Source organism: Callorhinus ursinus, unplaced genomic scaffold, assembly GCF_003265705.2.
Source record: "Callorhinus ursinus isolate GAN/ISIS: 27379988/994484 unplaced genomic scaffold, GSC_fseal_2.0 scaffold1, whole genome shotgun sequence".
Taxonomy (NCBI): Eukaryota; Metazoa; Chordata; class Mammalia; order Carnivora; family Otariidae; genus Callorhinus; species Callorhinus ursinus.
The window spans coordinates 110350248-110374128 of record NW_027397063.1 but is presented as its reverse complement, the minus strand read 5'-3'; the positions used below and the strand labels follow the sequence as shown (position 1 = coordinate 110374128).

General features: G+C 38.6%; 1 protein-coding gene across 5 annotated transcripts in view; it reads right to left on the bottom strand.

The window, feature by feature from the left end:
• The window catches only part of TFDP2 (transcription factor Dp-2), a 167109-nt gene extending 144753 nt beyond the window's left edge, over positions 1–22356 (bottom strand). For 3 of the 5 annotated variants that reach the window (XM_025881214.2, XM_025881218.2, XM_025881223.2), the window contains exon 1: positions 22034–22356. The gene's annotated coding sequence lies outside the window, so the exon portion shown is untranslated. The remainder of the gene's footprint in view (positions 1–22033) is intronic. The other 2 variants (XM_073899240.1, XM_073899236.1) reach the window with 2 other exon arrangements.
• Positions 22357–23881: the final 1525 nt, after the last annotated feature.

Below are 23881 nucleotides of genomic sequence, written 5' to 3'. Positions count from 1 at the left end.
CTTAACCAACTGAGCCACCCAGGGGCCCTTTCTTTTTTTTTTTTTAAAGATTTTATTTATTTATTTGACAGAGAGATAGAGAGCACAAGCAGGGGGGAGTGGCAGGCAGAGGGAGAGGGAGAAGCAGGCTCTCCACTGAGTGGGGAGCTGGACGTGGGGCTCGATCCCAGGACCCCAGGATCATGACCTGAGCCGAAGGCAGCCGCTTAACCAACTGAGCCACCCAGGCGCCCTGGGGCCCTTTATTTCTTTATAGAAATTGAGTGTGTATCAAAATGGACACTTCAAATCAGTGGAGTATAATGGTTTAGGTGGATTACTGAATAGTGTTGAGATAAGAGATAAGTGAGTAACCATCTGAAAAAAAATTAATTGGAACCATAATTTTCACTTTTTTTCCACAATCTTCACTTTATTAAAAATAAATTCCAGGGGCGCTTAGGTGTTATAATCTCCATGTGCAAAATTTTTCTATGAACCCAAACCCAGAAATCATTGAAGAGAAAACTGATATGATTGCAAAATATGTATATATATCATTTTTTTGCCACTTAAAGAAAACACCACAATACAAGTCATAGGAAAAGTCAACTGGCAAAAACTATTTGCAATTCACATTACAGAAAAAGGGTTAATTTCTATACTATGAAAGCTCCTATAAATAAATAGAACACCAAGAGCCTAAAAAAAATGGTCAAAGGGTATATAACAGAAAACACAAATGGCTTTAAACATAAAAAAAAGTTCAACCTCTCTCATAAGAGAAATAGAAATAAAGTAATATACAGGATCAAAAATATTGAAACTGGTATACTATATTGAGAAGGCTGGAGAAAAACAGACTTTTTCATACTTTGCTGGTGGGAGAATAAACAGGTACAATTTTTCTGGCGGGTAATTTTACCATATCAATGAAAATCATAAATGCATATATCCTGAGTTTTTTTCCTAGGGAGTCACATGAAACTACATACACACACACACACACACACACACACACACACACACACACACAAGGATACTCACTATGGTGTCATTTTTATAGGAAAAGATAAGACAAACCCCAACAGTTTACCAATAGTAGACAGGTTAAAAATATCATGGCCTAAAAAAAGGAATAAGGGAGCACACAGGGTAGTGATATGGAATGACCTCCAGTGTAAAGTATTCACAGTGAAAAGGACCAAGTTATAGAGAAGTATGTATGGTATACTAGCATTTGTACAAAAAGACAATCTCTGAGGCAATGGGACTGGCTGGCTAGATGGCAAAGAGTGCAAAGAACACATTTCTTGTCTTTGATTACAATATGAATGAAATAGTAGGATGACGACTTACACCCTTTACATATTTTGTATTTTATAACATGAACACAAACTACCTATATAAGAAACTAACCTTTAATAAAATTCTGTATTTTCCTTCATACAGAAACAACGCTTCTATTTTCATAACATAAGTAGAAATAATCATCTGCACTATAGAGAAACAGGGTATGGTTTTCATAATATTTTAGATAGAATCCTCCCTTAGGGAGCTTGAAAAGACATAATTATTATATTGTAATCAAGTCCTGTATAAAGAAGTCTTTTTTTACAATAGGACAGAGAACAACTAAACAAGACCAAATTCACTAAAGTTGACACAATGCAAGTTAACTAGCTAGATATGGGATTCCCAGATAATATTAGAGAACGGTTTTTAAAAAGCCAGAAGATGGCGATATTACCTCATTAATCACTTGGTACCAGTATCTAAGTCTCTGATCTTCGTTATTAAACCTGATTTTCCTCTTTAGGTCTCTCTCCTTGCCTTCCTGTATTCCCTCCTGTATTTACCTATGCTTCTACTCTTCACCCATGATATGAAACTGAAATAAACACTGGAAAAGGAAGATAGAAGAAATTCCTGAATTTATAACAACGATTTTTAAGTGCATATAACATAACTGAAATGTATTATAAGGTTTTTATGGTTAATTATGAAAACACAGGATTATATCCATTTTCTCCTGAAACTACACTAAAATGACACAAAAGGACTAAAAAAGGATAAACCCATCAAAAAAACTTTATGTACATATAAGGAAAGGAGACCACAGCTGATGAGAGATCTATATAAACCTTTTTGAAGCTAGAGGACCCCACTGAATAGTAACTGGCTTGGCAAAAACAGACAAGCCAAACCTGTGCGCGTGAGGGTCGGTGGAAGTATGAAACCAGTAAGAAGCACAACAGAAATGCTCAAGAATTGGAGACAGAGACAAGGTAGGAGTCTGGCTTGGGGCTGAAAATAAGAATATTGGTCAAGGGGCGCCTGGGTGGCTCAGTGGTTATGCGTCTGCCTTCGGCTCAGGTCATGATCCCAGAGTCCTGGGATCAAGCCCCACATCGGGCTCCCTGCTCAGCGGGAAGCATGCTTCTCCCTCTCCCACTCCCCCTGCTTGTGTTCCCTCTCTCGCTCTCTCTCTGTCAAATAAATAAATAAAATCTTTAAAAAAAAAAAATAAGAATATTGGTCAGAAGTCTGAATAAGGAATAGTTTTCACTCAGAAGCCTTACCAAGTAGCCAAGAAACTACCTCTCCTGTCCCCTAGCAAGAGACAAGTGGTTTATATTCTTAACACTAAATCAGACAGTATGTAGAAATCGGGCACACACAGGGTTGTGTGTCATATCAAAACACAAAGAGACTAAATGAAGATCTACATGCTGAACAGGGACCCAACCCTACCCTCCAAATCAGCTTCAGAACACAGGCCAATCAAGCACTTTCCTCCATGGGGAATGTGACCCAAGAGAAAAGAGCTGCAATCATTCAATCACGCTGTGTTAAGATTTGCGGTTAACAACTCCCCATAGAGTTTTTACTCAGCTTTTTTACTGCCTCACTCTTTAATCTGAACAGATGGCCAAAGTTTACTGAACAATTGAGAAAAGCCTTGAATGTGAAATGAAGAGACCAAATGAACAAAACAACAGTAGACCAAATTAATAAACAAAGTATAAAAGAAGAAAGGAAAAGAAGAAAGGACAGAGAGGGAGAAAGAAAGCAAAATAAAGGTAGGAAGAGGGGTACCTGGGTGGCTCAGTTAAGTGTCTGCCTTCGACTCAGGTCATGATCTCAGCGTCCTGGGATTGAGTCCCACATCAGGCTATCTGCTCAGCAGGAAGTCTGCTTCTCCCTCTCCCTCTGTGCACTCATACTCGCGCGCTCTCTCTCTCTCCAATAAATACGTTAAATCTTTATTTTTATTTTTTAAAGCTTTTAAAAATGTATTTTATTTATTTGACAGCGCACAAGCAGGGGGAGCGGCAGGCAGAGGGAGAAGGAGAAGCAGACTCCCCGCTGAGCAGGGAGCCTGAAGCAGGGCTGGATCCCATGACCCTGGGATCATGACCTGAGCAGAGGGCAGACGCTCAACCAACTGAGCCACCAGGTGCCCCTCTTTTTTTTTTTTTTAAAGGTAGGTAGGGAACCTTCCACAAAGTAGAACAGAAAGTTAAAAAAAAAAAATCAGAACACCAATCCAGAATGCCCAACTACAAAAGAATTACAGAAAAGGAAAAGAGGAAAAAAGGAAAGAAATTATATAAAAATATGATATTTGTTTCTAGCAACGCAGTGAAAGAAATGATCTGTAAACGTCACCTTAACAAAATATTTAGAAATGGAGAAATTAAATATTCTCTCAAACACTGAGCTCACAAAAAAACCAAAGCTTTCAGCTGCGATGGAGGAATTTGTCAACATAAATAACCAAACCTCAGCTTTTAATGGCTCTACAGTGACAATCAACAAGGCCTTGGGAACCACATGAAGTTAAGAGTTGGAATTGAGGCTCCCCACCCCCTTTCACACATTTTCAGTGAAAGGATGGACTAGGGAGAGGGAAAAATCAACCAACATTTAAGAAAAGACAAGAGAATGTCTCCCTCTGGCTCTAGACTCTGGGAACCAGGAGAATAAAAAGATCTCCTAAAAATCCTCAGATTCAGAGATCACAATGACCTCCAACTAAAAACAAAACAAAACAAAAACAATTCATGTAGACACAGCAAAACATTAAAAAGAAAGAGATCGTAAGAGCAGGCAAAGAATGATACCAAATGTAGGAGCAAAAAAAAGAAAAAAATAAATAGGGTTTAAGGAAAAATTTTTAATTTCATGCATCAAAAAACACTATCAACAAAGTAAAATGGGCACCCTCAGAATGGGAGAAAATATTTGTAAATCATATATCTGATAAGGGATCAATATTCAAAATATATAGAGAACACTTAAAACTCAACAACTAAAAAACAAACAACCTGATTCAAAAATGGACAAAGGACTTGTATAGACCTCCAAAGAAGATACACAAATTGTCAACAAGCACATGGACACTCAACACATTAATCATTAAAGAAATGCAAAATAAAACCATGGTGAGGTACCACCTCACACCCATTAGGGTGACCACTATAAAAAAAAAAAGGGAAACAAAACAGAAAGTGTTGTGAGGATATAGAAAAACTGGAATTCTTCTGCACAACTGGTGGGAATACAAAATGGTCTCTGGAAAACAGTATAGAAGTTCCTCAAAAATAGAAATAGGATTCCATGATCCAGCAATCCCACTTTTGGGTATACATTCAAAAGAACTGAAAGCAGGGTCTCACAAAGATACCTGCACACCCATGTTCACAGCAGGACCCAAGTGTCCATCAACAGATAAACAGGCAAGCAAAATGTGGCATATCGCTATGATGGAATACTACTCAGCCTTTAAAAAGAAGGAAATTCTGTCACATGCTACAACACAGATGAACCTTGGAGACACTATACCAAGTGAAATAAGCCAGTCACAAAAAGACATATACTGTAGGATTCTACTTATAGGACCTACATGACTACTTAAAGTAGTCAAAATCATAGGCAGTAGAATGGTTGTTGTCAGGGGCTAAGGGGAGGAGAGAGTAGGAAGATAGTGTTTAATGAGAACAGTTTCAATTTTTCAAGATGAATAGAGTTCTGGAGATGATGGTGATGGTAGCACAACAGTATGAATGTACTGGACAGTGAACTGTACACTTAAAAATGGCTAAGATAGTAAACTTTATGTTATGTGTACTTTACCACAATAAAAAAACTGGATAAAAATCAGAGAGAAAAACGGATTATCTACAAAGGAATGACAACTAGACTGCAGAAGACTTCTCAACAATATTAAAAGCAAAAACACCACAAAGTAAATCTTTAAGGTGCCAAGTAAGGGAAAATAATAGCAAGCTAGAATTTTTTTTTACTTTATTTATTTTTATTTTTAAAAGATTTTATTTATTTATTTGACAGAGAGAGACACAGCGAGAGAAGGAACACAAGCAGGGGGAGTGGGAGAGGGAGAAGCAGGCTTCCCACGGAGCAGGGAGCCCGATGCGGGGCTCAATCCCAGGACCCCGGGACCATGACCTGAGCGGAAGGCAGATGCTTAACGCCTGAGCCACCCAGGTGCCCCGACAAGCTAGAATTTTAAACTATTTTTCAAAAATAAGGGTGAAATAAACACATCTTCATTGGGTTTACCTTTGTAGACATTCAATAAAGAGACATCCAAAAAATATACTTCAGGAACATGGAAACTAAACTGAATATGCAAAAGAAAAGAAAGAGGAACAAAAGAATAAAAAAGAAATGAGTAAAGATAAACGAACATCATCTGTACAAGAGCTATACTGAGTAATTTTAAAAGATGAAAAATGGGGGTGGCGGGAAACAGGAGGAAATACAGCCTGGACAAAAATAATACAAGAATGGAGACGCATGATCGGAATTAAAGAATTCTATGGGTCTGGTGTTGTTTAGGAAATATTGGGTTAAATTAAATATACTCACTAAAAATATAAAGACAACCCCTGAAAGTATAAAAGAATAATCAAAAGCATGCAGGAAAGAAGAATAGAAGCAGCACAGAAAAAGGGGCACCTGAGTGGCTGAGTCAGTTGGGTGTCTGACTCTTTGTTTCAGCTAAGGTCATGGTCTTGAGGACCTGGGGTCGAGCCCTGCATGGGTCTCTGCGTTCAGCAGGGAGTCTGCTCAAGATTCTCCCTCTCCCTCTGCTCCTCCCTCACCTCTAAAAATAAATAAGTCTAAAAACAAGCAGCACAGAAAAAGCAGTATACATAGATAGTAAAAAGTAATGCCTAAATAAACTCATTAGTTTAAAAGACTGACACACTGGGTTTAAAATAAACAACAAAAAGCAAAACAAAATCCAACTGCTCTTTGCAAGAGATATATCAAAAGCATACCTTCAGAGAACGAAAACAGAAAGACAATGTGACTCTATAAATAGACAAATGGTCTTTACAGTAAGAGCATTAGAGAGGATAGAGAGGATATAATGATTAAAGGTTTTCAGCAGGAAGACAAATACTCAAAATTTGAAGGTATTTTATAACACAGTTTACAAATGTTAAGGCAAAAAACGACAAAGGTACAAGGAGAAACTGAGAAATCTACAATTATACAAGAAGATTTTAACACATATCTTTAGTAATGATGAGCCTAGTAGACAAAAAAGGAAAGTCAGTAAGGGTTATAAAGTTTCATCAACACAATTAGTAAGTTTTATCTAAGAGACATATAGGGAAACCTGTCCCCAAATGAAAGAATACACATTGTCTTCCAAAGAATTCTCTTCTAAACAATGCCTTATTTGATGAGGTCAGCATAACCTTTACACCGAACCCAGGCAAAAATAGAATCAATGTTAAATTACAGTTGAATTTATAAACTTATGTATAGCAACAACAACATCAAAAGTACTGAAAAACAAAAATCAGTAAATACCAGAAGGATTATAATGGTAAAGACAACCCAAAAGCAAAGATGAAATACTTAAGAATAGATTACAAGAAATGTATAAAACTTATACGAGTTTTAGGTATGAACCAAAAACGTCTGTCTACACAAAACCTGTACATGAATGGTCATAGCAGCATTATTATAATAGCCAAAAAGTGTAAACAAACCCAAATGTCCACCAACTGTTGAATGGATAAACACAATGTGGTATAGTCATACAATGGAGTATTATTTGGCAATAAAAAGGGGATGGAGTATGATACATGCTAAAGCATGTAAAAACCTAGAAAGTATTATGCTAGGTGCAGGAAGCCAGTCACAAAAGGCCACATGTTGTATGATTCCAACTATATGCAATATTCAGAGTAGGCAAATCCACAGAAACATAAAGTAGATTTGTTGCCGGGGCAGGAGAGAGAAGGGGATGGGGAGTGACTGTTAATGGATATATCATTCCTCTTGGGGTGATGAAAATGTTTTGGAATTAGGTAGTGGTGATTGTTGCACATATCTGGAATACATGAAAGATGACTGAATTGTATACTTTAAAAGGTGAATTTTATGATATGTGAATTATATCTCAATAAAGCTCTTTAAAAAAAAAACCTATTTGAGGAAATTTTTTAAATGTCCTAAAAGACAGTAAAGAAGACATGAACATATCCTGTTCTTGAATAAGACAACTGAACATTATAAAAACATAAATTCTCCCTAACTTTATACATTCAATGTAATCCCAATAAAAATACTAACAAGCCATTTTATGAGGTTACACAAGTTGATATTTAAGTTGATATGGAGGGGCACCTGGGTGATTCAGTCAGTAGAGTGTGTGACTTCTGACCTCAGATCTTGAGTTTAAGCCCCACATTGGGTGTGGAGCCTGCTTAAAAAAAAAACAAAACTACACAAAATAAAGTTGATATGGAAAAACATTCAAAAATAACCAAGAAAGACGCGCCTGTGTGGCTCAGTCAGTTGAGCGTCTGCCTTTGGCTCAGGTCATGATCCCAGGGTCCTGGGATTGAGCCCTGCATCAGGCTCCCTTATCAGCAGGAAGCCTGCTTCTCCCTCTCCCACTCCCCACTGCTTGTGTTCCCCCTCTCGCTGTGTCTCTGTCAAATAAATAAATAAAATCTTTAAAAAAAAAAACAAACCAAGTACCAAAAAAATATGGAGAACAGCCTTACCAGACATTAAAAATACTAGATAGCTTCTGTAATTAAAACACTGTGGTAACAGATTCATGAATAGACTAACAGATCAGGGACATAGTATAGAAAGTCCAGAATCAGACCCAAATATATATGAAAATTTTGTATATGACAAAGGTGGCATCTCCAATCACTGAGTGAAGGTAGATATTTTTTTAGGTGACTTTTAAAATTGTGGTAAAATACACACAACATAAAATTTACTATCTTTTTTTTTTCTTTTTTTAAGTAGGCTCCACGCCCAACCTGGGTCTTGACCTTAGGGCCCCGAGATCAATAGTTGCAGGCTCAGGGTGCCTGGGCGGCTCAATCAGTTGAGAATCACACTCCTGATCTTGACTCAGGTCTTGACTGGGATTGTGAGTTCAAGTTCCGTGAGCCTACTTAAAAAGTTACATGCTCTACCAATTGAGCTAGTAAGGCACTCCTAAAATTTGGTATCTTAACCATTTTTTAGTGTAGAGTTCAGCAGCATCAAGTATTTCAAATTTCATGTAACCAATCTCTGGAACTCTTTTCATCTTGAAAAACAAACTCCATAACCCTTCAACAATTACTCCACATACTCCCAATCCCCCCACTTCCTGACAACCACCATTTTACTGTCTCTGTGGTTCTGACTACTTCAAGTAGAATATAAGTAGAATCATACAGGATTTGTCTGTTTGTAACTGGTTTATTTCACTTAGCATAATGTCCTCAGGGTTCATCCATGTTATAGTGTCAGAACTTTCTTCCTTTTTTAAGTCTGAATAATATTTTATTGTATGTATATGCCACACTTTGCTCATCCATTCATCTGTTGATGGTCACGTGGGTTGCTTCCACCTTTTGTAAACATGGGTACACAAATACCTCAAGACTTTACTCTTTCTAAGATTTTATCTATTTAAGAGAGAGAGAGTGTGTGTGTGTGCATGTGCATGAGCAGGGGGAGGGACAGAGGGGAAGGGAGAGAGAATCTCAAGCAGACTCTGCGCTGAGTGCAGAGCCCAGCGCAGGGCTCAATCTCATGACCCTAAGATCATGATTGAGCCAAAACCAAGAGTCAGACGCTTAACTGAATGAGCCACCCAAGCACCCCAAAACTCCAGTTTCTTTTGAGTATATACCCAGAAGTGGAATTGCTGAAACATATGGTAATTCCATTTTTTAAAAAAGATTTTATTTATTTGACACAGAGAGAGAGAGAGAGAGAGAACAAACAGGGGGAGCAGTGGAGGGAGAGGGAGAAGCAGCTCCCCGCTGAGCAGAGAACCTGATGCAGGGCTCAATCCCAGGACCCTGAGATCATGACCTGAGCAACTGAGCCACCCAGGCACCCTGGTAATTCCATTTTTAATTTTCTGAGGAACTTCCAAACTGTTTTCCGTGGTAGCTGTTCCATTTTTTGTTCCTACCAACACAGTGTACAAGGGTTCCAATTTCTCCACATCCTCACCAACACTTTTTATTTTCTTTTTTTTTTTTTTGATGGGTGCCATCCTAAAAAATGTGAGGTAATATCTCCTTGTGGTCTTGATTTGCATTTTCCTTGTTTTCATATGCTGGTTGGCCATTTGTGTATTTCCTTTGGAGAAATGTCTATTCAAGTCCTTTATCCATTTTTGAATCAGGTTGTTTTTTGGTAGAATTTCTTTATATATTCTAGAATTAACTCCTTAAGAGACGTATGATTTATAAATATTTTCTCCCATTCCAGAGGTTGTCTTTTCACTCTGTTGATGGTGTCTTTTGATGCAGAGAAGTTTTAAATTCTAATGTAGTCCAATTTACCTATTTTTACTTTGGTACTTGTGCTTTTGGTATCAGGTTCAAGAAATCTTTTTTTTTTTTTTAAGATTTATTTATTCAGAGAGAGAGAGAGAGCAGGAGGGGCAGAGGGAGAGCAAGAGGGAGAAAGAATCTCAATCAGACTCCACACTGAGTGCAGAGCCCCATGTGGGGCTCTATCTCACAACCCTGAGATCAGGACCTGAACCCAAACCAAGAATCAGATGCTTAAACAATTGCACCACCTTGGTTCCCCTGGTCCAAGAAATCTTTGCCAAATCAAAACTCATAAAGTTTCTTCCCTACCATTTCTTCTAAGAGTTTTGTAGTTTTACTCTTAAGTTTAGGTCTTTGATTCATTTTGAGTTAATTTTTGTGTATGGTATAAAGTAAGGTCCAAGTTCATTCTTTTTCATGTGGATATTGTTTCCCAACATTTGTTGAAAAGGCTGTCATTTCCCCATTAAAGGGTCTTGACACCCTTGTTGAAAATCATCTGCCCATATACGCAAGGGTTTACTCTTGACTATTATAGTCCACTGATTAACTGATTACTGAAGCTTTACAATAAGTATTGAAATTGAGAAGAGTGATGGTGGTGCCTGGGTGGCTCAGTCGTTAAGCGTCTGCCTTGGCTCAGGTCATGATCCCAGGGTCCTGGATTGAGCCCCACACCGGGCTCCCTGCTTGGCGGGAAGCCTGCTTCTCCCTCTCCCACTCCCCCTGCTCGTGTTCTCTCCCTTGGTGTGTCTCTCTCTCTGTCAAATAAACAAACAAAATCTTTAAAAAAAAAAAAAAAAGAAATTGAGAAGGGTAAGTCCTCTAGCTTTGTTCTCTTTCAAGACTGTTTTAGCTATATAGAGTCCCTCGAGATTCCATATGAATTTGAGGATGGATTTTTCTATTTCCATAAAAAAAATCACTGAGATTTTGATAAGGATTGCATTGAATCTGTATATCACTTTGTGTATTTTAACAATATTAAGTTTTCCAATCCATGACCAGGTTGTCCATTTGTAGCTTCTTTAATTTCTTTCAGCAATGTTTTGTAGTTTTCAGTGTACCTGTGTACCAAGCATTTCATTCTTTTTCATGCTATCCTAAATGGAATTTTCTTAATTTCCTTTTAGAATTGTTCACTGTGTTGGTGTGCAGAAATGCAACTGATTTTTGTGTGTTGATTTTTTATCCTGCAACTCTGCTGAATTTATCAGTTGTCACAGGTTTTTGTATGGAAAATTTTAGGATTTTCTACATATAAGATCTTATTGTCTATAAGCAGAGATCATTTTGCTTCTTTTTTCCAATTTAGGTGCCTTTTATTTCTTTCTCTTGCCTAATTGCTCTAGCTAGGAATTCCAGTACTATGTTAAATAGAAGTGGTAAATGCAGACATCCCTGTCTTATTCCTGAACTTAAAACAAAAGCTTTTTTTTTTTTAAGATTTATTTGAGAGAGAGTACACATGCATGCGCGTGTGCACAAGGGCAGAGGAAGAGCGAAAGAATGCCAGACAGACTCCCCACCTAGCACAGAACCTGATGCCGGGCTCAATTCCATGACCCTGAGATCACAACCCAAGCCAAAATCAAGAGTCTGACGCCCAACTGAGTGAGCTACCAGGTACCTCTAGAAGAAAAGCTTTTAGTCTTTCCCCACTGAGTATGATGTTAGCTGTGGGCTTTCCATAATGGTCTTTATTATGTTGAGGTAGTTTTGTTCTGTTCTTAGTTTGTTGAGTGTTTTTGTCATGAAAAAGTGTTGGATTCCCTCAAATGCTTTTCTGTACCAGTTAAAAAGATGAACTTTTTAATAAAAAGTGCTAGGTAGCCATTTTGAAAAAGATAAAATTAGTGCCATATCTCACTCCATACACAAGAATAAATTCCAAAGGATTAGAGATCTGGATGTAAAAAAAAATGAAGCCTGGCATCCATCAACTTAACCAAGTGGCCAAGTAAACATCACTAATGATAAAATGTATTGACATGATGAGCCCCTTGATATGTTCTGTGAAGAAAGAAAGACACATCATTCTTTGTGATATTTTTACCAAAAATGTGTAAATGCACTTCCATGAGACTACAATGGACAAACCCAAATAGAGGAGATTCTGAAAAATATACAATCAGTACTCTTCAAAAGTGTCAAAGTCATGCAACAAAGAAAAACTGAAGACTATTAGACAATAGAGAAGACTAAATAGAAATAACAACTAAATGCAATGTAGGAACCTGGACAGGATCTTGGACCATTGGTGAAAAAACTGACAGTATTCAAATATGGTCTGTAGTTTAGCTAATAATATTGTACCAGTGTTAGTTTCTTGCTCTTAATAATTATACTACAATTATATAAAATGTTAACATTAGGGGAAATGGGCTGAGGGACATAATTAAACTTGCCGTACAACTTTTACAACTTTCCTGTAGGTCTAAAATTAGTTCAAAATAAAAAGTTTTTTTAAGGAAACAGAGCAATAATTATACCATTAAGAGTGATAACCATCAAAAGAACTAAAAGTAGATGTGGTTATGGTTATTTACCAATCCATGCTCTTAGAAGTTAGGCTAGTTCCCTAGAAGAGGAGTTCATGACTGCAAAGGGATACTAAGGTGCTGGTAATGGTCTGTTTCTGGATCTAAGGTGCTGGTTACACAGTTGTTATTTAGTTAGTGAAAATCTGTGGAATTTAAAAAATCTACCACTTTTCAATAAAAAGTATAGTTTTTTAAAAACATGAGTTTAACTCTGGAGAATGGGATTAAAAATATGAAGAAAGCCTTTCTTTTAGAAAATGTTAAAATGGATAACAGCCAATTTTTTTTAACATTTTATTTATTTATTTGACACAGAGAGAGAGAGAGAGCACAAGCAGGGGGAGCGGCAGGCAGAGGGAGAGCGAGAAGCAGGCTCTACACTGAGTAGGGAGCCCAATGCGGGACTCGATCCCAGGACCCTGGGATCATGACCTGAGCCAAAGGCAGACGCCTAACCGACTGAGCCACACAGGCATCCCTGGTAACAGCCAAATATTAATACTAGAAGTCAAAAAGACAAACCTGAGACCCTAAGCCCAGAAGAATCCAGAAAGCACAACTGGCCTGCTTTACTTCCTCATCCTTACCCACCTGATCTCCTAGAGCACACTCTTAAGACAAAGAAGAGATAAAACAGGAAGTGTCTTAATGGGGAATATCAGATGCAATAAGATTCACATACAGTAAGCACTAGAAATGTAAACTGTGAGAACTTCTAATACTGGACATAAAAATATTACCAATCATAGACTGGTTACTTAAAATAGATGTAGATTAACTTCGTAAAATTCATCAAAACTGCTTTAGTCACAACACGAAAAATTGCTTCATGTTCTGCCTATTGTTCTAGGAAGCCTAATAAATAACTAGATGATGGGCTGAGGATTATTCTACCCTTGAGGAAGTTAAGATGATAAAAAATAATCAAAAAAGTTTTATGTAAAAGTCAGTCAAGTTAATAGTTTTTTTGTTTTCGTTGAAGGCCAATCTGAGTCAAACTGTTTCTTTCCAGGGTAAAATACTGGAGTGAATTTCACAGAAACAGGAATAAGTACTAAATAAGTCAGAGAGTTTCAATACTTAGATAGATAGCCAATCTGAGTTCCATTCAGCAGTTTGTCAGAATGCTTCAATATATGCCTAGAGTAAAGGGGAAGAGGAAAAAAAAATCCTTTTCTGCTATCTATTCTACTTTCTACTGCTATCTAGAGTACATGAAGATATGTACTATCAATCTTATTTTTAAATACACTTATTTTCTTGTTGCCTATTCAATTTCCCAGACATAAACTGAACTGGCCACCGCATCTGTGGCTACAAAATACATGGTACTCCTGCTCTGTGACTGACAACAAACACTACCACTAATATTTGCCATCATATTTTTATCCTTCTTACTTTCTGGAAACACTTTTAGCCTTTTTCTCTTCTCTCATCCCCACATCAAGATTTTACATCATTTCATTATATCCATTTTTTCTTTTAGCCTACATATATTTAATTTTTGATTAATTCAAAAGGACATGTGACACATAATATAGACCTTACAATAAAACAAAATTATTTATGTTACAAAGAAGTTAGGTTAATGCCTTATCTAAGTATGTACTTATTTTTATTCACAGCAAACCCATCAGTATAATAAATTCACACAGTTCATAATCATGATTTAACCAATTAACTAAAATACAGCTGAATTTAGGATATCACATACATTACACAGAAACTGTCTATTTTTTAAATTAGTAAACAGTGGGCGCCTGGGTGGCTCAGTTGGTTAAGCAACTGCCTTCAGCTCAGGTCATGATCCTGGAGTCCCGGGATCGAGTCCTGCATCAGGCTCCCTGCTCTGCGGGGAGTCTGCTTCTCCCTCTGACCCTCTTCCCTCTTGTGCTCTCTATCTCTCATTCTCTCTCTCTCAAATAAATAATAAAATAAAATCTTTAAAAAAATAAATTAGTAAACAGTGATGTAGTGAAAGGATGATCAGTCAAAAACAATGGCTAATTTTCAAGTCACTCACTCACTTGTATTTGGATGAATTCACAACACTCTAGAAAAAAACAGAAACTATACTGGAAAGACCAACTAGGAAGAAGCTATAAAGATTGTTGGGTTGTTCCATGAATGTTAAAGTCCTAAGACAGTATTTTAGAACGGCAATATAGTGAAGTGACTAGCACTAGAGTCATACAGATTCATACACATTCGTACAGATTCATGTTGCATTCTGCATAGCATTCTGCTATTACTGCCTTTCTGATCCCAGTAAAGTAACTTGTGTCCTTATCTGTAAAATGAAAGGCATTAAACCTATGTCATACACTTTGGGGGAGAATTAATTGAGATCCTTATCACATAGTAGGTGTATGGTAAAGTAAGCCATTATAAATTCATAATGAATACAAAATATTCAGACCGTGGATCTTTATCTTCTTACTTAATCCTAGAAAATATATCATGGTCTTTTACATTTTGCAGATTATGGAGGAATGGCCTTATAAACAGGATTTCATTTTTTTCAATGAGCTGCTTATATCAATAAAATCTCTTATTTTCTTTACTTACTATGATCTCTCTCACATCTCTCTTGGAATTTCTTTGTTCTGAGGGAGAAGTGTTTTGTTTGTAGTGACCCCTTTCTATAAGGTCATTTCCTTAATATTAATTTCACATGTTTTTGCTTGGCATTTCAGTTTCTTGAAACTTATTTTATGTCACTTATATCGAGAGGAAATTCAATTGTTTTGAACTCTTTCCCTAAAGCATAACTTTAACTAGTCTACAAAACTAGTAACTCGAAACAGATCTTTCTCAGAGTTGTAGTATCTAATAGTCCTGATTATCCCAAGAATACCACTGGATCTGATACAATAACAATAAAAGAAAATAATTCAATTCAGGAAGAGAGAATACTTTAGTAGCTATTTTTACAGCAACTGTGATACAGTATGTCTAGGGATAGTATGAATTTAATGGCATGTTTAGTCAGAATGTTAACATCAGCAAAAATTTTACTGCTTTTCATACATAATGATGGAATTTTTCACACTGATTTTCAGTTTATGTTTCTTGGAATGCCTGCACAGGTAATATATTCTGTTGCCTGTAAATACAGATTTATCCAACTTCAAAATACATAATCATTATGCTCACAAAATTTTCTACTTATAAAGATTTTTACAGCTAAAAATGTATTAATTAGTACAGAATTACTTACCTAACAGGTTTTCCAAATACCAACCTAAAAGTCACTTTATTGATCACCATTTGTTAGTTGTATATGTTCTGAGCTTAACTGCTTATCATCCCTTTCTCTCCTTTGAATAACATTTAATAAATCCTTCTCTTTTATAGGTAGCTTTATATTACCACCACAATTTCAAGGATGCTGTGAAGAAAAACTTAACAAATTGATTTTTTTTAAGTGTCCACTCTTCCATGAACTATAAAAGAGAAGTGAGTGCTCCCAGTATTTTGGTTTTTTGGTTTTTTTGAAGGCAGCATCTCATTGTATGCTTCTGAGGATGGAGCCTCTAAGAAAGTGGGAATAGGTTTATATAACCACTTTTCTGCTTTTATTTATTGTTAATTTTTATTTTTATTTATCTTTTTATTGAAGTATAGCTGACACACAATGTTACATTAGTTTCAGGTATACACATAGTGATTCCACATCTCTATACGCTATGCCACGCCCACGAGTGTAACTACCATCTGCCACCATACCACACTATTATAGTTCCTCTGACCATACTGTCCATGCTGTACCTTCATCCCCATGACTTATAGCTGACACATAATGTTACATTAGTTTCAGGTGTACACATAATGATTCCACATCTCTATACACTATGCTACGCCCACCACGAGTGTAACTGCCATCTGTCACCATATGACACTATTATAGTTCCTCTGACCATTCTGTCCACGCTGTACCTTCATCCCCATGACTTACTCATTCCACAACTAGAGGCCTGTACCTCCCACCCCCCTTCACAGCTTTTTGCCCAGCCCCCCAGCCCCCTTCTGCTTCTAGTTTTGATTAAACATTTTATGTTGGCAGTTGTGAAATATGTACTATTTTTCCACATTTATAAGTTTGCTATTTTACAATTCGATTTAACTTAACTAGGACTGAATTGGTCACCTTAACAAACTCATTCTTCAGTAACAACATACTTGGCTCTTTTTAAAGTAAAATACAATCTGTTAAAAATTATTATGTTTTTTAGTGTTAAAAAAAGATTTCTGGTTCTCCAAATACTTTCCTCTATTCTATCTTTCCCTGCACTTAGAATTCTTTTTTTTTTTGAGAGAGTGCACACTTAAGCAGGGGGGGGTGGGGGGAGGAAAAGGGGGGAGGGTCAGAGGGAGACAGAGAATCTTAAACAGGCTCCACGCCCACCACAGAGCCCTACACAGGCTGGATCTCACAACCCTGAGATCATGACCTGAGTTGAAATCAAGAGTGGGCCGCTTAAATGACTGAGCCACGCAGGCGCCTCTCCCTGCACTTAGAATTTTTGAAGGGCTGAGTTATGTCATGTTCCTTTGTCAACTCAGTGCCTCACACAGTGCCTGTAACATAGTAAGCACTCCATATCTGTCTGCTGAGTGACTCACACAAAGACCAGCTGGTGGGGAGTCACCATCTCTCCTTGCTTATCTGGCTGATGGTTCATATCATCCCTAAGAATAAGGAAGGTTTGGGGGGAGGGTGGGTAAGGGGCTTGAATTTAAAAGAACAGTAAATAGAAATACTAAAGGAGTTGTAAAGTACTGAAAATTAAAAATCTAATTAGATCATTACAGAGTATTCCAATGGGGAAGAAAAGATTTTTAAAAATCCATTTTTTTATAGATTTTATTTATTTATTTGAGGGAGTGAGTGAGAGAGAGAGAGCACACACGGGCAGGGGCAGAGGGAGAGAAGCAGGTTCCCTTGCTGAGCAAGGAACCCCATGCAGGGCTCAATCTCATGACCTGAGCCAAAGGCAGACGCTTAACCGACTGAGCCACTCAAGCGCCCCTGAAATCCACACATTTTAAAAACAAAGATGACTCTGGCTGTAATGCTTAAGCATTAGAGACAAAAAAAGATTAGAAGGAAGGTCAATGGGAAGCTATTACTGTAGGCCACAGAAGAAAGAAGGCCCAGACTATGGTAACAGCAGGAACGGAGAGAAAAGGAGAGAAATGGATGTGGACTACTTTTTCGCTTCAGGCACCTCTATCAAGAAAATTCAGATTGCATGGGATGAAGCAAACACTGGTATTCTGTGTAAAAGGGGCATTTAATAAATTTAATCAATGAATTAATGAAAACCGAAACTCAATGAGAATGAGAAGATTAGAGAGAATTCCTAACTGTTCCAAGCAAACCTTCAACAAGGTATGCAGCTCCAGATGAAATTTCCACGCTGCTGCTCACAACTGTCCAGAAACTATGGTGAGCAGGAAAGGTTGCTATAAGACTAAAGACAGGAGATGCAGTATTGCTATTCAAAAAAAGGAGGGGGTGCCCAGGTGGCTCAGGCAGTTAAGCATCTGACTCTTCATCTCAGCTCAGGTCTTGATTTCAGGGTCATGGGTTTGAGCCCCGCTTCTGGCTCCACACTGGATGTGGAGCCTACTTAAGGAAAAAAAAAAAAAAAGGAGAAAGGTGATTCTGTCAACCTTCTTGAAGTTAAACATAACTCCAGCCAGGATTCTAGAATCATTACAGAGACAAGTTTGTGAACATAGGAAAGACAGTAACCAACATACACTGTATACTGTCCAGTATAGTGTTAATTAAGGACAAATAATGACAGATTACTGCTCTTGACAGTTACTGAACTGATAGGATTTTTTAATGAAGTATATAAAATTATTTGGTAGGATTTTTAAAAAATGAAGTACATAAAATTATCTGGGTTTTAGGAAGAATTGAAATTGTTAAAGTTCTTATATATTTCTTGTGAAAACTTGGAAATATTTAAGGTGAATAATGCTAAATTAGTTGGATTTCCAACTGTCTGAACGACTTGAGCCAAAGAATTCCTGAGCTGTTTTTTTTATCAACCTTAACAGAGGTCTCTAGCAGAGCAAACCTCTGTTCTTAGCCCTGCCTAGTCAACATTTTAATAAATTTGCATGAAGGCAATGTCAGCATTATCAAACGTATAGTTTATCAAATCTATGGATATATAAATAAGCCCATAATTATCATATGACCAAATCAGTTTTTTTTTTTTAAGTCAACAGAATGGAACCAATCTGACAATTTAATTTGGATAAATATAAAGTCCTACCCCCAAAAAAATTCTATTAAAGAATTGGGAAACATAGACAAAACAACTCAAGAATTTTAGTTGACTACAAAATCAATAATAATGGGTAATGTATATAGCACGTAAATGCCAGGGGCCATTCTAAATGCTTTACATAATATGTGTTCAATCTATTCCTTTTAACAATCCTATGAGACAGGTACTATTATAAACCCCATTTTACAGATGAGAAAACTGTGGCCCAAAAAAATGTTTACATAATTTACTAAAGGTTACCCAGCTGATAAGCTGTAGAGTTAGGATTTAAACTCAGACAGGCTAGCTCCAGAGTTTGTCTTCTTAGCCGGGACATTACTATGAATTGACAGTACAGTGTGGTTGCCAAAGAAGCAAATCTACTCTTAAAGTACATAAAATCAGAGAGGTAATTTATGGTCTTCTCTACCAGTTAATATCTGTGGGTACCACACTTTTAAGAAGAGGATGAACTGAAAAAATCCACAAATAAGCCATCAGTAATGTAAGGAGCCTCAAATCAAAACAATAAAATCATTGGAAGAGGTTAAAGACAGAATATTTTGTCCCAAGAAGAAAGAATTAATGGAATATAATAAGTATCTTCAAATATTTGAAAACCTACTTATGGAAGAGCAGAACTAGAACCTGTGAGGATGGAATTTCTGGTTCAGTAAAGGAAACCATGTACCCAAATACCGTTATGTCCAAATACCTATGCCTCAGAAACTATAGATAACTATGAATCTTCTCTCCAGAAAAATACACAAATACATATAATTCTGTATCCTGTTCCAAGAGTTCACAATCCATTCATGCCCCATTCCTACAGTAAGATGTCTCAGATCAAAATGGAAAGGATTCAAGTATGAAAAGGCAAGTATCTATAATAATCTTTAAAATTCATTACAACTTATAATCTATGATCTAAAAAACTCAACTCTATGCTTTCTAGTTTCTTCTGAGAGCCATTATGATATATTTTGCAGTAAGAGTCAAAATATGATGACAAAGTCAGAAAAAAAGTGAAGTAAAATTTGCCAAGTGACAATGTAAACTGTGAGTAAATTCTTAGATAGTATGGCTTATTATTTAACCTTCAAAAGAAACATACTTAAGTTTAAAGATTTAAAAATAAGATGCTAACGTGCTACTCAACATCTAGTATAATGCCCAAATTAGAAGTTTCCCTGCTCTGCTAAAAACTTCATTTTAAACTCTCCCTTCTTACCCTTTGTTCTGGGTTAACTGTTAAGATTGACTGACAAGCAATAGACTAGAAGTCAGAATACTTAGGTTCTCATCCACTACCTTTGCCATGAATTTCATTTTTGCTTAGTTTGTTTCCTCACCGTGTTCTAAAAACTTTCAAATATCTAAAAGGGCTTTAAAAAGCTGTGGTGCAATGTAAAGATCATGCATTTTTTATAAAACATAAATTATCAACAGCAAGAAAACAAAGCCAGTCTTCTTATCATGTTTTAAAGAAAAAAGCAAATGTACATTCACATTTCAATTCCTAATTATAAAAAGACAATCTTTGACTCTTTTAGGGTATCTTTTAGTGTGTAATTTTCATCCACAAATGCTTCTTACATTAAGGATAAACATCTGTACATCCCATTTCAAGTTGTATTGAGAACACACAGCTCAGGCAGTTAAGATTTTTGGCTGCAAGGGAAAAACTTGAAAGTGCCAGTCAGACTACACATTTAAAAAGAATTGGGGAGAAAGTTACGTGATCACAGAATGGTAATATGAAGCATTACACACTTGAAAATTCCGCTTTCCCTCTTAAACAACTAGAAATAAAGAGAACTCAAAAGTAAGTTTAATAGGTATTGGGCCTTTATTAAATATAGGTGCCACATTGCTGAAACTGTGACTGTACGGCCAGAAGAGAGCTACAGACACCATGTCTGCCAGTGGACTAGACTCTAGTTCCAGGCACAAGATGTTCTAATAAATAACAAAAGCATCCAGAGCCAGTACACAAGGGTGAGACAATCCCGGGTCTAGACATTTGATTTTTCTCCTGGTGTTACTTGAGAATGGGCACTACTATTAAAGATTTATTATAGTAATAGGATAGTGATAAAGCTTTAGCTAAATTATAGGCAAACCAAGGAAAAGGAAAAGCAACATGCAATGTCCGATCAACAAAATTATTTTATATTTAATTTTGAACACAGACTGGATCAGGATTACACTGTAAAGAGGACAGATGAATAACTTTAACTATATTTATTAGGTGAAGATAATTTCAAACCATTAAGAGAAAAGACGAGTGGCCCAGAAAAAAATCAGGCTATAGAAGTCAAATGAAAATACACAAAACTAAGATTTCGGGGAGAGAGGCAAAGGAAGAGAATGAGTTACTGACTTACTAAAAAGAGAGCAAATAAGTGGGACAGGGAGTCTGAGCCTTCTGAGATAGAATGAGGAAGAGAAACGTATCAAAGGCTCAAAGGGAGCTTCAGCAGTAAATATGAAAAGGGATGAGCCTGTTAACTGTTTCAACAGAAAAAGAGAAACAACAATACGGGGCACTTTTCTGAACCGGCATTCATGGTAGACCATAATAAAAATGCCTAACTCATGCAGAGCACTTAATATGTGGTGAGCTCGGTTCCAAATGCGTTCCACAGACTGGTCCATTTACTCCTCGAAACACCTGGAATAGGCAGTCACTACTATTTCACATATGAAGAAACAGACCACACAATGCAAGATAACACAAGCTGGTACCAGACACTGAGCGCTCATCCGCTTAGCTAAACTGTGTCTCGGACAGATCCTACAAAACCTTTATACTTCTCTGTGGAGAGGGATCTTAGCTCTCTGGAATTTCTCAAAGGTGTATGGGCCCCAAAAGCGATCCTCTACTTTAGAGAAAAGTTCCCTTTTGCGGGATACGAGGTTCTTTCAAAGCGCAGAAAGCTTTCTAACTCTGAAATACACCTGGCAGAGACAGATGGAGGCGTGTGAGTCATGAAAGGCGGAAAAGTCAGAAAACCAGACTCAGAAGCCGTCGTTCTGCCCTGAAGACCTGAACAGACCGAGAAAGTAGAAAGCAGCCCTTCCTCTCTTCCACGAGGCGTGACACGGGGACGCTACCTCCTCACAATTTGCTGTGTGTGTCTGGGGCGGGGGGGGGGGGCTCTCGGGTTTCCGACTCCCCCCCCGCCCCGGCCCCCCGACACTCAGAGGTTACTCGGCCAGGCCTGGGAGAACGCGTGGGAATAAACAGATGGGACTCGCCGTAACGAGGGGGCCCCGAGGCGCAGGGAGGGAAACCTGCCCGGGAACACGAGGGGCCGGGTCCAGAGGCCCTCGGCATGCGGGCCTGCGCCCTCGCCCCGGACCTTACCGCCGCTCCGCTGCAGAGGACGAGGCGGCCACTCAGGGCTGTTCTTCCGAGCCTGGGGCGCGGCTTTGGCGCCGCCACTCCTGTGGCGCCCGCGCTTGGCGGCGGCCGGGTCCCGGCGGACTCACACTGGGGGAAGGGGTGGGCGATCCGCGGCCTGCCCAGCGGAGGCTCTGGAGTTCGAGGCCCTGGGACGCCGGCCGTGCATACGCCCGCGAGCCTGCCCGAAAAGGAAGGGTCAGAGCGCGCCCGCGTGCAGAGAAGCAGCGGCGGCTGCAACACAGATTACAGGCTGCTTCGTCCGCCCTCACCCAACCCAGCCTCTGCCCCGCTTCCCCCGCGCAAGCTTTGGCGGCGAAGCAGCACGGTGAGCTCCGATTGGCTCTCGGGATGAGTGACGTAAGGCGCCGCTCCCCACGGATTGGCCAGGTCGGCGGTGCGTGCAAGGAGTAAACAAACCCCGCCCCCAGGCTCCCCAAAGAGAGGAGGGGGCGGCGAGGTGAAGGGGCGGGACCTCAAGCGCTCAGCCGTGGTCTCCAGTTGCTCACCGGAGCTTCCCAATGGGTACCCCGAGGTGACTCCAACACTCTGCTCTCCAGCCGCCTGCGGTGCGGGCTGCAGGCCTGAGGCCTAAAATTATAGACACGCCCATTCCCCCCCATCCCTTCCCCTGGGCTTGGATCAGAATCTTGACTTTTCCATCCAACCCCATCCCCCAGGCCCGAAGCAGGAAAACCCCATCTCTCTTGGAAAAAAGGAACTAAGGCGGTTATTTCTGAGTCCCCAGGCCTTTGATGGCTGCCCCCCCTCCCCGGGAGCAGCGAGGAGGAGGAGGGTGGGGACAAGTGACTTTGAGGCCACGTGTGAGGCACCCCGTAATTAATTATTCAGACAATGGCTTACAGACCACTGGGGATGTGGGTTCTTCAATACCCAGGCAAGTAGGATCCAAATCAGGCCAGGTCACCATGTTATTTAGAAGCTGAAGAGAAAATTGCGGCCGACACCCCCCAAATACATGTCCATTTTGTTCAAAATTAAAACATTTTGTCAGTGCCTACGTGAAAAATCACGTATGAGCTTACATTCTAGCGGACGGGAAAGAAAATATGCAAAAGAAATAAGCAAAATGTAAACTATCACATGATAGGTGCTGGGGGAGGGGAATAAGCAGAAAAAGGTGTTTGAGGGGTGGCTTGTATTAAACAGGGGTGCTCTGGGAAGGCGGCAGAAAAGATGCCATTTAAGGAAATATCTAAAGGAGGCGAGGGAAGTGAGAGCACCTTTGGACTTTTCTCCAGGGTGGGGTGGAGAGACAATTTCTGCATAATTGTACATAGATAAACTCCTAGGAGTTCAAGAATGCCAAATGCAGTACTCTTTGGACTGATTCTAAAATGCAAAAGCCCCACTGGAGTGATTACCATGCATTTTCCAGTAACAAGTCAATAGTATTTCTTAAGTTTCCACCAGAAATTTTGTTAAAGTTTCAAGTTAACAAGTTCTTTTCAAACACTCTAGGTACAACGAAACAAAAATGGGCAAGACAGAAAAAACCTCCACCCACAAGAAACTCAGTCTAGCAGGAGAAATGGATTGTAAACTACTTCAGTACAATGTGTAAACAACCATGGTAGACAAACAGCACTTGGACTAATGGGGGTAAGATGGGTGGATATTAATAAGGAGCTATAAGTCTGTCAGGATCTCCTTATCTGTAACAAAAACTCAGTGCTTAATTTTGGAGGAGGGCTTTGGCTGTCAGTGAAACCTTTTTAATAAGTTTCTAAGATGAGAGTCTGAAGACAAAATTAAGTTGAACCATATGAATTGCTAATATTTGGCAATATT